The sequence below is a fragment of the Nyctibius grandis genome, chromosome Z (assembly GCF_013368605.1).
Source record: "Nyctibius grandis isolate bNycGra1 chromosome Z, bNycGra1.pri, whole genome shotgun sequence".
Classification (NCBI taxonomy): Eukaryota; Metazoa; Chordata; class Aves; order Nyctibiiformes; family Nyctibiidae; genus Nyctibius; species Nyctibius grandis.
The window spans coordinates 80,427,485-80,443,629 of record NC_090695.1 but is presented as its reverse complement, the minus strand read 5'-3'; the positions used below and the strand labels follow the sequence as shown (position 1 = coordinate 80,443,629).

The 16,145-nt window shown below is 37.2% G+C and overlaps 1 protein-coding gene across 1 annotated transcript in view; it reads left to right on the top strand.

Moving 5' to 3' along the window:
• The window catches only part of ADGRV1 (adhesion G protein-coupled receptor V1), a 282,099-nt gene that overhangs the window by 126,915 nt on the left and 139,039 nt on the right, over window positions 1-16,145 (top strand).

Genomic DNA, 16,145 nt, shown 5'->3' with positions numbered 1-16,145 from the left:
TTGTACCTAGTAGATCTCAAACCACTCTAGAATATGAAGAAAGATGATGTTTCTGTGTGAAGTTGGATTTTTACCAGAAAAAAAACCTAAGAAGCTTTTCAGGTTAGCTCCACTGTTCTATACATACGTGAATATCAGTTTTCCTCTACCATCTGCACTGGATGTTTATTAGGCTTGTGGTATTTTTTTAAATTCCTACGGGTGCACTAACTACTATTATCTGTAGATGGCAGTCAAACCTTTTCAGCACATTGCTCAGAAATTTGCTCATCCAAGGCTGTGCCTGCTTTGTGGTTGCTCATAATAATTCATTACTCTGTCAGTGATGGGGAATGGTGATTCACAATATTCAACCCTCATTTCATTCTCGATGTATCTGGAGCTTGCAGCGTTAATGGAACGTTTGTAAAGCATTCAAGGATGGATGTTTCACCAAGTGTTTGGTTAAACTCATTGGAAAGACATAAAAGGCTAGATATTTCTAAAGCTTTTTTTTCCTCTCCATTCTGATATTTACTCAAAGAATCATGATGTCTCCAGCAAACATTATTTCTTGAATCATTAGTTAGTCATAGTATTTTGTTTGTTTAACCAGCATGTTATAAGTTCATGCAACAATACCTTAAATGCACAAGGAAAAAAATTACTGGGCTGAGATTTTTAGTTGTGGAGTAAATTTAGGTGAAGGTTTGTGTACTTGAAAAATTAAAGTATAATGAGAACGTACTTCACAGTGTGTCAATACACATACTAATCAATAAAATTCTCCGTTTCAAAATACTATAAACCTAGATTACAACCTCAATAAGAACCATTGCTAATGGCTCCTGTGCTTTTGCCTGGGAATTCACAGGCGGAAATACATGAATAAGCACTTTGTCGGTGGCTTGTGCATGTATACGCAGCTTGATGCATCTTGTCCACATTGAATTTCAGTGTGGATGCACAGGCCATTTCTAGAGCACATGCTGAGTATTGCAAATGACAAGAACATGTGCTAACTTCTCCATTTAGATTTTTCATGTGTACACTACTGAGCTGCTCGGTATATGCGCAGTAGCTATTTCTCTGGAATATTTGAACATTTACAATCTGTTTACAGCAATAATTGTGTACAAATGGCCTGCTATTCTTTTGGCCAGTAATGCAAAATTAAAGTCTAATGGTCAAACAGAAAAAAAAAGGCATATGGGGAACTGTGTCATCCTCTTTTTGTCAAACAGTAAGTGTATATTTTCTAATTTAAACAGTCCTCAAGCTACAGTATCTTCATCCATCACTGTAGTATCTGTAATAATTACCAAGCTGGCAAGCCAAATCCACTCTACCATTGACTTTGATAGAAACACATGATGAAGAATTATACTTACTGTTTGAAAGGTGTGCGTTATTCAACCTGTGCAGAAATGCAAACATACATGTCAGTTACTTTTTTTAAGAAGAAATTGTGCAAACAATCCTATTTTAAAAAAATGTTAAACATTTATTTGAAAATTATGAACTGCAGCCTTTGTAGAATTGTTGTTTTATTATTTGGACTTACTCAGATTTAGAGGAAGGTAGAAAACACAATTCTGCCAGAACTAAGATAAATTTTAAAGATGTGATGAAATCTCCAAGAGGTGATGAAGGAGCAGGACATGAATGAATGATCATAGAGACTGTAGCTTCTGCCATTGTATAAGTGAAACTTCTGTATTAACTGTGAAATGTTGCTTCTGCTGTATTGTGTTTTCTTCTAAACTAGGGGAATTCTCACTGCCCTCCATACATAATCAAAACCCAAACGAAATTGTTGCATATACCTGGATAGCGGGAGTTTGCAAAGCATATTCCAGAATTAGGTGGGTAGAGTGATCCTCTGTACCATCCACCATAGGAGCAGCTCGTGCCAGTGAGTGGTTGAGGGTTTGCCTCTCTCCTGGCAGTACAGAGAAGCCTTCATGTCAATTCAGTCCTCCTGTATGGTAAACCTGTGCTTTTTAGTCAGCTGTTGGGAAATACTAATTAAGGGGCTGTTTCTGAACAAGACTGGTGTAGAGCCTCCCTAAACTCCATGTCCACATGAAATATGAAACTCTTATGGAATAGGAAACAACAAATATTTTTATGCATTGCTATACTATACTATACAGTTAGAGCCCAGTTGCCCAGGGTGAGGGAATTTGCTTTATAAAACCTAATTGTCTTTGAGGACAACTAGGCCTGAGATTTCCTTGCTCTGATTTCCTTGCTGTAACCTGACAGCAGTAAATAATGCTGAATGTGGTACCATAGGCCCTTCATGAAGTTGCAACCCATAAGGTTTGTGAGGGCACAGAGCAAGCGAAAGAGAGCTGGACCCAGTGATCCAGAATTGGTACCCACTCTAGAAATTCAGCTCCACGTTAATGTGTTTTATCCTGTTACTCTTCAATGTGAAATGTTTCAGTAAGAAGAATGATGACTAGTAGGTAGTCTTCTTCCACCCTTAATGTTAGTGTTCTTATCTTTGGGATAATAATGTCTAAAAAATTCTCGTTTAGAGAAAGAGAGATTCTACAAGTGTTCCTTACAATGGAAACTGTAAAAGATTTCCACTTCTGTTAGAGGAATATTGCAACTTGCTCAAGAAAACTGGACATTCTTTGTATTTTGGATTACTTGATATCACTAAAATGATCAGAACCTTTTTCAATGAGTATTCAGCCATTAACTCCCTAGGTAGGATATCATAATGCTTAGATTTCTTAAGGTCATTATGCAGTCTCTGGCCCTGCACAGCTTCGTCCTAGGATAAGTGAAGTTTCCATAGGGTGGGCAGATTTTTCTGCTGAGCCTTTTGATATCATATTTCCTAATAAAGGAAGATAGCCCTTCTACTAATCATTCAGTCTCACAGGAATAAATAAGTAAGTATTTTGGGAAGTCCTGCTTCCATTACTTCCATGGAGTCTGGGGTCACACTCAAGAGTCAGTGTTAGACTTCAATTGATACCATGTGATTTACTTAGTTGATCCAATATAAGAATGACAATTATGTTTGCCAGCAACTTTGTATTTACAATTAATTTTCATTTTGTAATAGAGGATTAGCAAAATTAGTTTAAATTACTGCCTTTCTGTTAAAATTAGAGTTTTGTACAGCATAGCTAGCTAAGACACTTGTTGGGGACGTCAGAAGGGAAAGATACATCAATAAGAATGTTTCTGTGGGTAAGCTGCTTTCACCAGTTCCTTACATGATGCTTGTATGATCACAGTAAATAAATGTTAGCTGCTTTCCAACAACAGTCACACTGTTCAAGGGTATGTGATGCACATTCCCTAATCCTACTGATAACATGTTCCAGTATAGTACCACATGTAGAGATATCTTGGAGTCTCACCTGTGTCCTTTGTTACCTTTGCAAGAAGAATTAGCACCTAAACCTTTCCTCCCAGTCACTGTGTTTAGTAGGTTTCATACTGAATTAGTTAATTACTTATTAGCTAATTTCAGCCATTCCCAGCAAGTCAGAGCACAGTGTTAAGTTCATGCGGCTTCTTTAGAAGCAGTTTCAACGTAGTAATAATAGAACTATTTGGGGAGTAGTTTACATAAAAGACAATTTCATAGTAAAGTAGTCTAGATTGAATGCTTTTATAGCAGAGCAATACAGTTTTATGATCAGAAAGGCTCTGAGGGCCCATCTCTATTACATTATGTTATTACTCGTGAGTCCGCAATATGCAAGAAGAATCAAATAGTCAAATCTGGACCTAGTCAGGGATTTGTAGTAGAAGAAATCATCATTTATCTCAAGATGTCAGTGACTTTATAAGATGTATTGGTCATATATATATATATACACACACATTTTAAATATATATATATATATATGGTGTCCTCAGGTGATAGATAAAGTGTATGAGGTCCTTTAGAATCTGAGGATCAGGAAATCCTTACGTCAAGCAATGGGGCACCCAGTCATCGGAATAGGTATTAGACATAATATAACAGTGAGGAAGGAATGTCACCGTAAAACAACAAGCAGTTTGTTACCTTGATCACCTTAATGTCATATGAGGAAGTGAGAAGAGTATAGCTTACGTGCAGGAACCTTATTGCAGCATCTTTCCCTTGTTTTCCAGTAGAGGGAGTAATTTTGGAGATCCTGTCCCGAGTCTGCAAGTGTGGAGAACATCAGATGTGAAACTGCTGTGTCTTGGAGAGGCTTGATATAAACATGAGGCCATCTGCAGATACTTAAAGCTAAATCTGAGGCAAAAGTAAAAGGCAATGCATATGCTATAAGAGCAGATCTTTAAGGTCTCAGATTAGGGAGTGTGGAGATGTAGAAGCAGCTGAAATACCTCTATCCCATGGAAAGAGGGCAAGAAGAAGTGCTCTAGTAGTCATGGCCAGGTGATGGAGCGTGTAAGAAATAAATCCGAGATACTCATATAATTTAAATTTTATGTTACATTTTTTCATCAACCAACACGTGATTTTGGACCCTTACTGATATCCTACGGCAGTAGCCATATATTTCTACTTTTGCTATTCAAAGGGATAATGTTACTTTACCACCCTTGTTCACTTTTCTGATGTTGAGTCACCATGTAGTGTTAATGCACAGGCTGTTAGTATCTTCTTATAGATTATGTCCTAGTGTTTGCCAAAACTCAGATATATGAGCAATACTATAACATATGTTGGAATGCTGCTACATTATCTCACACCTCCTGTCCTCATTGCAAACAGTTAAATGTTCTGTTTATCACTTTAAAGTATAAGAGTACGAGATTTCTATCAGCTGCTAATGCCTTCCAGCTCTTTTTTCATTATACCCTATTTTTTCCCAACATCACAAACAGTTGGGGACCACACACGGAGAGGAACAGACAGCAACATTCCCAAGTTGCCTATTTATTGCTTGTCTCTGTATCTTACTGTGAAGCAGGTTATACTGCTGCCTCTCCCTGCTTCATGCTTTGCATTGTCATTTTTCAACTTCTGTTCCTATTTTCTGCCTTCTTTCTTCCTCTCCCTTTGTTCTGTCCACTCACGTGTGCCATTCTGCTTTAGTAAAAAGGCAAATATCTATTACTTCTCCTAATTAGCAAATCTCCCATTGCTCATTTTCCCCCTAAAGGCTTTGGTCAGCCCTGTCTTGATGGGGAGAAGAACCTCAGCAGTTGCTGTTACTTATAAATTCAGGCCCTAGCAACAGCTGTGCAGTGTTAATCTGAAGTTTCCAAAACATTCTTAACTTAGCTTATCTTTTGGAGGATGAAATCCATACGTTTTCATGAACAATAGTGCCTCAATGGTTTTCCTTTACTTTACTTTACTTTCTTTTCCTAATTAAAATCATACTAACCTTTGAATGTTTAGCTTCTGGTTTTACTCCACCGCTCTCTGTTTGCTTACTTCCATGTGCAAGAATATGTGCAAGAATATTTTAAAAGGGTCTTTTTGTTTCCATTTTTGGCAGTTTTCTGATGACCCACTTCTTCGTATCTTCCAGGCAACTGATGTTCCATACACAGTAGATTAAAAAGTCTTTTTCAAGACTTAATTGGATTAATTATTGGTGTACATGAAACCAGAGCCTGACCTTGCCAGATTCATACGGCAAGTGCAGTTTTAAGTGCATTCAGAACCTGATTGTGTTTGAAAATAACTGTATAAGATTTTCATAAATACCAGCTTCCTAATGATTACAGTTAACTGTGATTAAATAAACTGATATAATTTTTGATACTTTAATCAGCAGGCTATAGTAGACTTTAATACACTGGTGGATGTGGTTTTGTTCACATGCTGATTTTTTCCTGTTGTATAGAAGGTGCCTTTTGAAAATGGCATTATGTGCATTTATAAGAATCTCACAAACAGGTCATAACACAAAGACAAGAGAGACTGTTCATTTTGATTATTCTCTTATTGTCCCACGTAGGTCATGACAGTATCTTGTGCTAAATACGTTTTGGCACAAAGACACTAATACAAAAGTACATCTGAATAGACTCTGAAGAATGGCCATGAAAACCATAAATGCTGGGAATGATGGTGAATGAGCAGTGAAATTAATGAAGAGTTTGGGTTGTATATTAGCCAGAGGGAGAAACCAGGAGCATATAAAGTATATGGTTATGTGCAGAAAAAAAATAAACTGGTCATGTTCAGTCATGAAAAAAGGCTTAAAAACCATGATGACTGATCGTAGACTATTCTAATTTCCATATTTCCATTTTATTTAGAATCTTTTTTGTATTAGGGATTTGGAAATTAAAACAAAAAAAGGGGACAGAATCAAGGCCAGTATGAGATACCAAAAGCAAATCTAGAAGAGGTAAAGCACCTTGATTACCAAGGAAAAAATGGAGTGAATGACCACTGTGCCTAAGAGGGCCTCATAGAACAAAACTGCAAAGAATATGACCAGATCATACATGACTAGACATGTCACCTACTTCAAAACGTTGCACGAAGCAGTTCAAATAGCACTGAGGTGCTATTTTGATGGGAAGCCAGTCACTGAAGAGATGTCATGTATCATGTTCTGCTCAGTTCTTTCTGAATTAATAGCTAGGCAGAACTAACAGCTGGTGGACAACCATTCAAAGGAAATGAAGGAACTGGGAAAGATCTTTCTGGAATAAGATAGGTGAAAGAATAGAAACCAACTCCTAAAACACAAGGTAAGTGCATCAGTAGAAATTAAATTATGTGGCTGGAACATTTTGCTGGGGATGATAGAATTTTCTGTGTCTTTAGGAGAGAGAGGAATAAGCAAACATGAGTTAATTATCTACTGCGTTTTACTTCTCAGCTGGAATGGGATAGGAGACTTCCCTTAGTCAATAATTGTGGGTCAGCTGGCAAGAAGTAACTTGGAAAGCACAGGAATTCAAAGTCTTTAAGACTGGCTGTCTATGAGTAAACAAACAGAATTGAGTCAAGTGAGCACCCAGCCACTTCACCATTTATCCAGGGATACGAAATGTCTGCTCCAACCAAAGGATAGATTTTCTGATGAAAAGTGTTAGCCCGTCTCCCCAGTATTTATCTCTGATCCTTGCACAGATGGTGTCCAAAGACTTGCAGCATTTTATTCTGTCCTGCAGTTTTAGACAGGTACTGCTCTAGTCCATGGCCTGATAGAGCTGCATGTTCCAGCCAGTCCAAGCACAGATCTTTCACCACTGTATAGAAGCAGGTGGCAAACAGGGGACATACAAATGGTTTCACTATGTTATATGAGGTCAGTGGGATCCTGCTTACGTGTGCTTTTAGGGTGATTGTGCTCTACAGTGTCCAAGTTCAAAATCAGAAAAACTCAACCTTGAAAATAATTTATCAAATAACTTATCTTTTCGAAACAAACAAACAAAAAAATCTAAAACAATAGTTGAAGCTTTAGTTCGTGATAGGTGACTTTTTTTTTAACGTGTTCGCAGAATGAGAACTAACTTGGGAAGAGAGGGATCGAAAAGCCATACAATTTAAATGCGTCCCACAAAGATACATCAGTCCTCTAAATCTAACATACACAGGTATTTTGTCTTCCCACCACCTCCTTCATTGGTGTGCATGATTCAGCACAAAATAATGAGAGAGAGAGACAGAAATATGTAGCTGAAAAGCGTAGCTACAGAACTGTCTGTTCCATGTAAATTCACATGTAGAAGTGGCTCAAGAGTTACTGCTGTTTGTTGCTTCTGAAATATTGCAAGTTGTGCTTGAGTATCAGCTGTGATCTAGATACAGTAGTGTACAATTAGAGACAATTACATGAACATATTCAAGAGGTCTCCACGGGAGATAAAAGGCTGAGCTCTGTAACAAAATCTATCCTCACATTAAATCATGCTTTGTAATTGGTGCAGATCCTTGCAGTCTGTTACCTTGGAGCAGAGTTTTTGGTAGATGGGTGGTTAATGTGTTCCTAAACCCTCATCTTAATGATTGCCAAGTCATTAACTCATTATGATACACAGAGCCCTACCCTTGACCTGAGAAAGGTTAAAGTGATGTTCATATCTTAATCTTTATATTTTGTATAAACATGTACCTTGCCTTCTACTTTATGCAGACCAATATATGGCATTAATACTTTGCAGCTCATTACTAACTTTTAGCTGAGATCAGACATGATGGCGACTAATCACTTCAGGATGGTTAATAGTTTGGGTGTCTCAGCTTCCCAACTTTGAAGAACAGCTCTGAAGAACAGCTTTGAAGCTTTCAGGATATATTTGATAGTAAATGCTATCTATTGTTAAAATATATTTTGTTAATATCAGACTGACTTCTTAAAGCCTTGCGTAAATGTGGTTTCACTGGAAAATGAAAGGAATAGAAGCAAATAAGGAAGTTGGATGAAACGGTGTTCACCATGTGATTAGTAAGTCTAAAGCATTAGCTCTTCAGCCACCTTCTGTGATACAAAATCCTAAGAATTAGTGATGGAAAGGTCACATTTATCTTCCTCTACCTATGTGAAATTTTTCCTCCATAATGTGTTCGTGGTTGTGTTTGTTTAAAGGAGTTTTAAATTAATTTAGTGGGATAAAATGGGTCTTTTTATCACAAGCACAAATGAGAAGTAAGTCCTTTGAAATCCAGTGAGAGCTGTGGACCTAGCCTGCAGCTGAGCTTGGCTTGCTTGGGCAGGGAGCAGGAGTCATCGGGAATTTCCCACCAAACCCTCAGTCTCTTGTTGCCTGGAAGATTTTCCTTCAGATTTATAATAAACTTCTACCAAGCACAGCCTAGTTTTGTTGTAAAATAATAAGATGTGATAAGAGACCTCTCTGAAGAGAACTGTTCACAGCTGTCAGTTTTTAACGTCCTGCTGCAGTGTGTGAAAATCATCCACGTGCACAGAGCTGTGGTAACTTTCACAGCGTTTGCTAATGCTTTAGGTCTTTCAGGTTTAATTTTTTTTTTTACATTTATATTGAGACCATTCACTTTTGGAGGTGGAAACAACATATCACTTTGCCGATCTAAGCAGTCTGCTCAAAGGCATGTATCATTCTTTCCTCCAGCTTTCACAATGGCAAGTGTCCTTACTAAACTTCACAGGAAAAAGCACCTTCAGAAACTTGCTTTGTCTGGAAATGCTGAGATGCACAGGTGTTACTAGTGAGCCTGATAGATGTCAGATTCCAGTAGATAGTTTATCAAAGGAAAAAAGCAGCAGTTTATTTTTCTAACCTCTGAAATTACTAACACGTTATCTTCAAAATGTTGTAGCACTCTACAGGATTCTGCTAACATTTAGTTATGTATTACACAACGGTCATCCCTGTTTCAAAATTAACTGCCTAATTAGTTAATATAGTTTTATAAAACTGGAAATATTTTTTTATAAAGCAAAAACAAATTAATATGAAGTTTTATTTTTCAGTAGTTCATTGCCTGCATAGTCCATAGTTGTGTACAGGTTGCTCACTATTAGCTTCGTTAGTTTACGATGTGCTGCACTATTTGTGATGCATACAATGTGCTAAACATTATAAACAGAAATTTGAAGAAAAGAACTCACCTGATGAATTTTCAGTATGAAGAATCCACTTTAGCTTTAGCTCCAGCAGACATCTTTCCTGCCTGAAGTTTCCACTGAACATTGCATCATATTGCCCTTTTGGAATATTTTAAGTTGCTGGAGGTTGTTGATTGAGATATATGTAGCAGATGACTCCAACTTTGGAGGTCATCACTTGCCACCAGTGGTGAAAACGTTAAGTGTTGTAGCTTCACTTGGCTTATTTAATATTCCTCCACAATTTAGCCTTAAATTGACCACAAGAAGTTGAAGTGTTGCTGTCCTAACATGCGCTGAATGATCTTGGATGCTAAATAATCCTAGGTAGGTCTGTTATTAGACAATCTGGTATATCACACAACCGTAGTCAAACACTGAGGGAACACCAAACTACAGAAAAGAAATGTTTTGTAAGACTTTATTTGGCACCACCGTAATTTTTGAACTACTATACAGATGAAGAGTTGAAGAAATTGTAGCTATAGTAGGTGGCTTTCAACCAAAAAGTCCAACGTTATGCTTTCAAAACCTCAGATTAATTTACTACATCTATTTAAGGGGAGAGAAGCATGATTTTTAAATAAGATTGCAGTTCTATGGAGTAAAATAAATGAGTGAAGTCCCTGTAATTTAGTTTTCAGCATTTCTAGTCTGAGTCAAAGGGAGTTGAGATGTATTCTCAACTCAGGCTCGACATTCTGCTTTCTAATATTATTTCATGCCTGCTTGTCAAGACTTTCAGCTAAGCATTGTAGATTATTTTCATCAAATGAAAGAAACAAAATCTTGAGGTTAAGAACAGGCTCTTATTTGATAATTACAAACTAATATGCTTTAAATAATCTAGCAAATTATGAGCTGTCCTTTGCTCACTAATAAAGTGGGTTTTCTTAAGGTAGAATGAGATAGATGGATTAATTTTGGTACATGCCCAAAAATAAATGATTTGGTAGGTCACATTGTAGAACATAATTTTTAATATGGCTAGTGCTTTCTAACTAAGATTTGCAAAGCTTTGTGTAGTAGCTTCCTATGACAGATAGTGCTGTTCAGAAAAGTCAAGTATGACTGATAAATTACGAACGTGTATGAGTCACCTCAGACTGTAAGTTCCCTTTCCTTTCCCTATCCTGCCCAGACTTCCCTGCACATAAGGTGGAAATCTGGAGACAAATACTTTCCTTGTAGTTTACTTTTAGCCTCAGTCCAACTGTGTGGTCAGTTCAAAAGCATAGCTGCTGTCTCTTTGTTTATCATGACCCAGCAGAATAATAGCAGTTGCTACACTCTCAGATGATACAGGATTTCTGAAACTAATTCTGTTTTTAAGTTCCATGTTTGGATTTATTTTTGCTTGTTTATTTTTACATTTCCTTTTGTAATTATTGTGCTGATAAAAACAATGTAAATTTAAAATCCAATAATAATATGCTTTATGTAGTGCAATTCCAGGATATGTTTAGTGTTGTCACATCCATGAAATTCAGTACCAGGCTTAATGCCACTGCTGAGCTCTGGTTTACTAACTTTCAGTCAGATAGTGTTGAATATTTACCCTGAACTGACTGTATAATTACAGTAAAAGCCTAAGGGATAGGCCTTGCCCTGAAATGTTTGGTCTTTAAAATATTTTGAGAATGATAAAATGTAAAATATATTCAACAAGGGGAGTGATAAATTTACTGTCCCACTGAACAGATCAGCAGTATGTAAAAAGCAAATGGATTTTATCCAAAGCCTATTTCATCCTACAGGTGTTAATGAACTTGGACAGGACCCAGGTAATTGTTTTCTATTCTCTGTGATATTAACATATTACCCCCCCCCCCACAACCATTTGGACGGTAGATATTGTAAAGCTTTCTGTGTTTCACTAAAACACCGGTCCATCAGTGTTGATAATATAGCCATATCCCAGATCAGATCACAGCTTTGCTGGTCTGTGTGGAATTTTTCATGTTCTTTTCTAGATGAGATTTTTTTCTTTCATCGTTTAAAAACTGTATGGTCAGAGAAGTACTGAGAGGATGTATTACTTGCAGTTGTCCCTGTTTTCACTTTAGTGATTACACTTGGAAGTGTGAATTAAGAAACTTCTGATGGTTTAGCTCTGCAGATCATGTTGTTGCCTGCTGAATTTTAGAAAACATATTTGTTTGGTTAATTTCAACAGTTCCAATGCAGGTATTTTATTGTACGATACGTAATTCTGGGTGATGTGGAGAAAAGATTCTGTGATCACTTTGGTTTCAGAGATATGTGTTTTTAAGTTAAGAGTGTTATAGAATATAAAAACTTAGAGTTACCGGATACAGTAAGTTTTTAACATTGTTTTCTAAGCTGTTTTCAAGAAATTCAAGTGAAACAACTAAACCAGACTTCTCTCACACTCTAATAAGCTGCCCAGAATAACTGTGTAGGTGTTTCTGAGACGCACACTGTCACCATTTCCTGCTGAAGACTGGAATGCTGAAATGCTGTGCTAGAGGTTATTCTTGCAGAGCAGGTTTGGCCAAAAGCGAGACTACTGCATATCTCTCACAGAATCCTTTGGAAGCCTAATCTCCACCTTAATTTCATTTTCTAATCTGTTTCTCTTTTACGTGGTCTCTATTGATGTGATTACTTGTTCCTCTCAAACTTAACTTTGATTTAGAATATGGATCGAGATCAAGCAGTGTAGTGTAAAGTTAATTCCTCTCAATGGTGTCCTGCTTCGTGTGAAATGAAGATACATTTGATAGTTAGGTAGCTCTTCTATATCAAACTTTTAAGCCTATTATGATAAAAATATTTTCTTTACATAGAAAAGTGAAGAAAAGCAGTGCACTGTGGTACAGGAAAAATACTCCTTTTGTTCAAAAAAAAACTTCTAAAAGCAAACAAGTGAAAAGAAATGACAATGTGCTTTATACATTGTGTTGAAGTTAATAGGATCAAGAATAACAACAGAAAAGACTTGTGATAAATCCAAATGTGTACAGGAGAACTGAAGCTTCTGGCAGAATTGGCCACTCCTGAGCTAAAGAGGAAGTAGACTCGAAACAGTTTTGTGAGAAACTAGAGAAAAAGAAGCAATCCAGCCCTGAAGTCACTCAGTCCTGTTTGATTTACACCCGGCTTCAGTTTACATGTGACTGCCAAGTTATACCTGCTATATGCTGCTGTAGGGTCCGCCTTTCCATTCAGATTCTTTGTCAATAATTGCTCACAGGGACTAAACCCAACATTTTCTCTTGCAAATCTTTGTTATAAACAACACAAAAAGTTATTAGCATGGTTAGTAATTAATAAAATATGAGTTGAGAACAAAATTATTTTCCCATAATTAAATGCAAATTTGATCACTGAAAAAGTCTATATCCTCGAAGTACCGGACTAACAAAATTGTACAGTAATCTGTGTTAGCATAGTCTTTCTGCCCTGTGTTTTCTAGGTATTGTTGTCAGACAGAGATGGAGCTGTGTGAGCATGTCACAGCAGTTTTACCCTTTCAGCAGCTCTTCCAGACAATGTAAGAGCTGTTCACAACGGCTGACTTCGTTCCAGTGAGCCTAACCTCCCCATACTCCCTTCCTGCGGTGAGAAAGTCTTCCTCAGCATCAGAGCAGTCGAGTTAGACTCCTGCTTTGAATTGCTTTGTGGGGAAGTCTATCCCTCTTCCTTGTTTATGGTGAGATTATGTTCGCCAGGTTGAATTTAGCCTGTGTGAGTGAGTTTCTCCACTTCTCTTTAGTGGTGTCTTCATCCTGCTAGTACCAAAACAAAGCAGAACCTAATCAGTATTTGGAGTCTTAAAGTGTACGTGTAGAAATGAGCAGTAGTCACAAAGTTGTCCAACAATAACAAATATTTCCTTTTTTTTTTTTTTTTTTTTTTATAAATTCAGAATGTTGGTGAGGAAATTAAGGTAGCTTCTAAAGTTTTATAGGAAGTAAATATACACAGAGAGGTATAGAAAGGGAAACATCAATGCTTATTTTTGCTTAGGTGGTTACATAAGTAGTCCAACTATATATTTTTTAATTAGACATCTAAAGATTGTCTAGCTATCTTGGATCGGTAATTTAAATCTCATATAATAAATTATGGGGTAGAATATCAGAACTGAAATTATATATGATAAGAAACTTCTTTAGTAAAAAGGTTAGTTACTAGCCAAATTGAAAGTTACTAGTTTGGGTACTGGACTTGACACATTTGTTTTTCTTAGCTGTCCAGTTTTTCATCATTAAATAATGATTTACTTTCTTGAGAAGTGTCAACATAGAAATATTTCAAATATAGTCTTTCTTTCAAATTTATTACTCTGAAAAGCGTGTATTTATAATTATAAAAGTAATTCCCTTGACTGAGCAAAACATAAAAAAAAATAATTTTGGTTGGTTTTACTTTGGTCTATTTATCTAAGTGGCATCATAGTGTCTAAACTATGACTTTGTTTAAAGACTTAGATGATGAATGCTAAATTAATTTTATTAATTGATAACAAACAATATATGAAACTACATACGACTGTTTAAGTCATATGTGAAAGTGAATACATACGTGGCAGAAACTCATTGTAGATTTTGTCTCTGGGGTGATAAACGCTGTGAAATTCCATACAATGGCATCCTGCTCAAGTCAGTTGGCCAAGTTGCAGGCATTTCCAAGCCAACACAAGCACAATAGTACTTTTATATCCCCACCTGATACAATCACAGATAGACAGTGTGGGTTTTTTTTTTACAGAACAGAAATTAAATGGTTGGGCTGCAGGTCCCGGAAAAGTTGCTCTCACTCATTATTTCTGGCTTATTTTTGTTTAAAAATAATAACAACTAAGAATAAGACACTATTCAGTAACTTGTATTGCCGGAAATGATGACAGTGTTAAATGGATTTTCTTTTTGTAAAAAGAGGTCCAATTACTCCACTATTAATGATATTATTTAAGTACTCATTAAATGTGGCATTATTTAATGGGTTCGTGTTCGTTTAAAACCTTCATTAAAGGATTACTGTGGGGGGTTTTGTAATCTTGTATTTTTCCATCCATCCAGTGTTATATTTCCTACTGTCCCTATGAATTCAGAAAATTATTTATTTATATAGTGAATTTGGGATCTCGGGCCCTTGGTGAAGGTGAAGGTTATGTAGTTTTCAGGTGATGTAAGAAACTAGACACAGTTAAGCTTCATCGGTTTCCACTGTCCTCTTTGAAATTATTGTATGTCATTACAGTGATGTTTATTTGTTCTGTAGGCCTTAATATCAGGTGGCAATTTCCTATATTGATAAGACTTTCCCATTAAAGAGTACCCAAGTTTCACAACTGACCAACAGCAGAAGTAGATACAATCCCAATATGAGAAACAGGGCAAACGGAGCTTCTGTATTGAATTGTGAGTGCATCTTCTACGCTGTGTATTTAATAGAGAAGGTAGAATTAACGTGCAGTTGGCATTGCTGTTCTTCCCTTGATGTTGGACAACTGGTATTTTAATATCCTAGGATTGTAGAAAAAAAGTCTTTCATGTCTAACACTGTTATGTGTTGTAATTTTTTGTAGTTTTAATCATGCTAATTACACCTAGAGCTAGATTGGTAAGGATGATATTACTGAAATATTTTTGCCAAAAAATTATTACTATTAAGAAGTAGTTTTCATCTGACCGAAGTTTTATGTTTCCAAAGAGAGAATATCTTATATCAATAATCAATAATCAATATTGATTTATATCAATAATCAATTTCTGTCACTTTTCCACTTACTGTAAATTACTCTTTGAGTAGGTTCATTTATTTCATCAGGCCTGCTTATGAATAAGTATCTCAAAACGGGAGAATCTAATTCTGGAATATGTTTCAGAACTGGGAAAATCTAATTGCAGTACACTGACATTGGATCACAGAATCACAGAATCAACCAGGTTGGAAGAGACCTCAGGGATCATCGAGTCCAACCATTGCCCTGACACCACCCTGTCAACTAGACCATGGCACTAAGTGCCATGTCCAGTCTATTCTTAAACACAGCCAGAGATGGTGATTCCACCACCTCCCTGGGCAGCCCATTCCAATGTCTAATAACCCTTTCTGAAAAGAAATTCTTCCTAATGTCCAACCTGAACCTCCCCTGGCAAAGCTTGAGGCTGTGTCCTCTTGTCCTATCACTAGTTGCCCGGGAGAAGAGGCCAACTCCCACTTCACTACAACCTCCCTTCAGGTAGTTGTAGACTTCAATAAGGTCACCTCTGAGCCTCCTCTTCTCCAGGCTAAACAACCCCAGCTCCCTCAGCCGTTCCTCGTAGGTCAGACCCTCCAGAGCCTTCACCAGCTTGGTCGCCCTCCTCTGGACTCGCTCCAACACCTCAGCATCTTTCTTGAAGTGCGGGGCCCAGAACTGGACACAGTACTCAAGATGCGGCCTCACCAGTGCCGAGTACAGAGGGACGATCACTTCCCTAGACCGGCTGGCTACACTATTCCTAAGAGAGGCCAGGATGCCATTGGCCTTCTTGGCCACCTGGGCACACTGCTGGCTCATGTTTAGCTGGCTGTCGATCAGCACCCCCAGGTCTCTTTCCGCCCGGCCGCTTTCTAACCACTCTTCCCCCAGCCTGTAGAGCTGCATGGGGT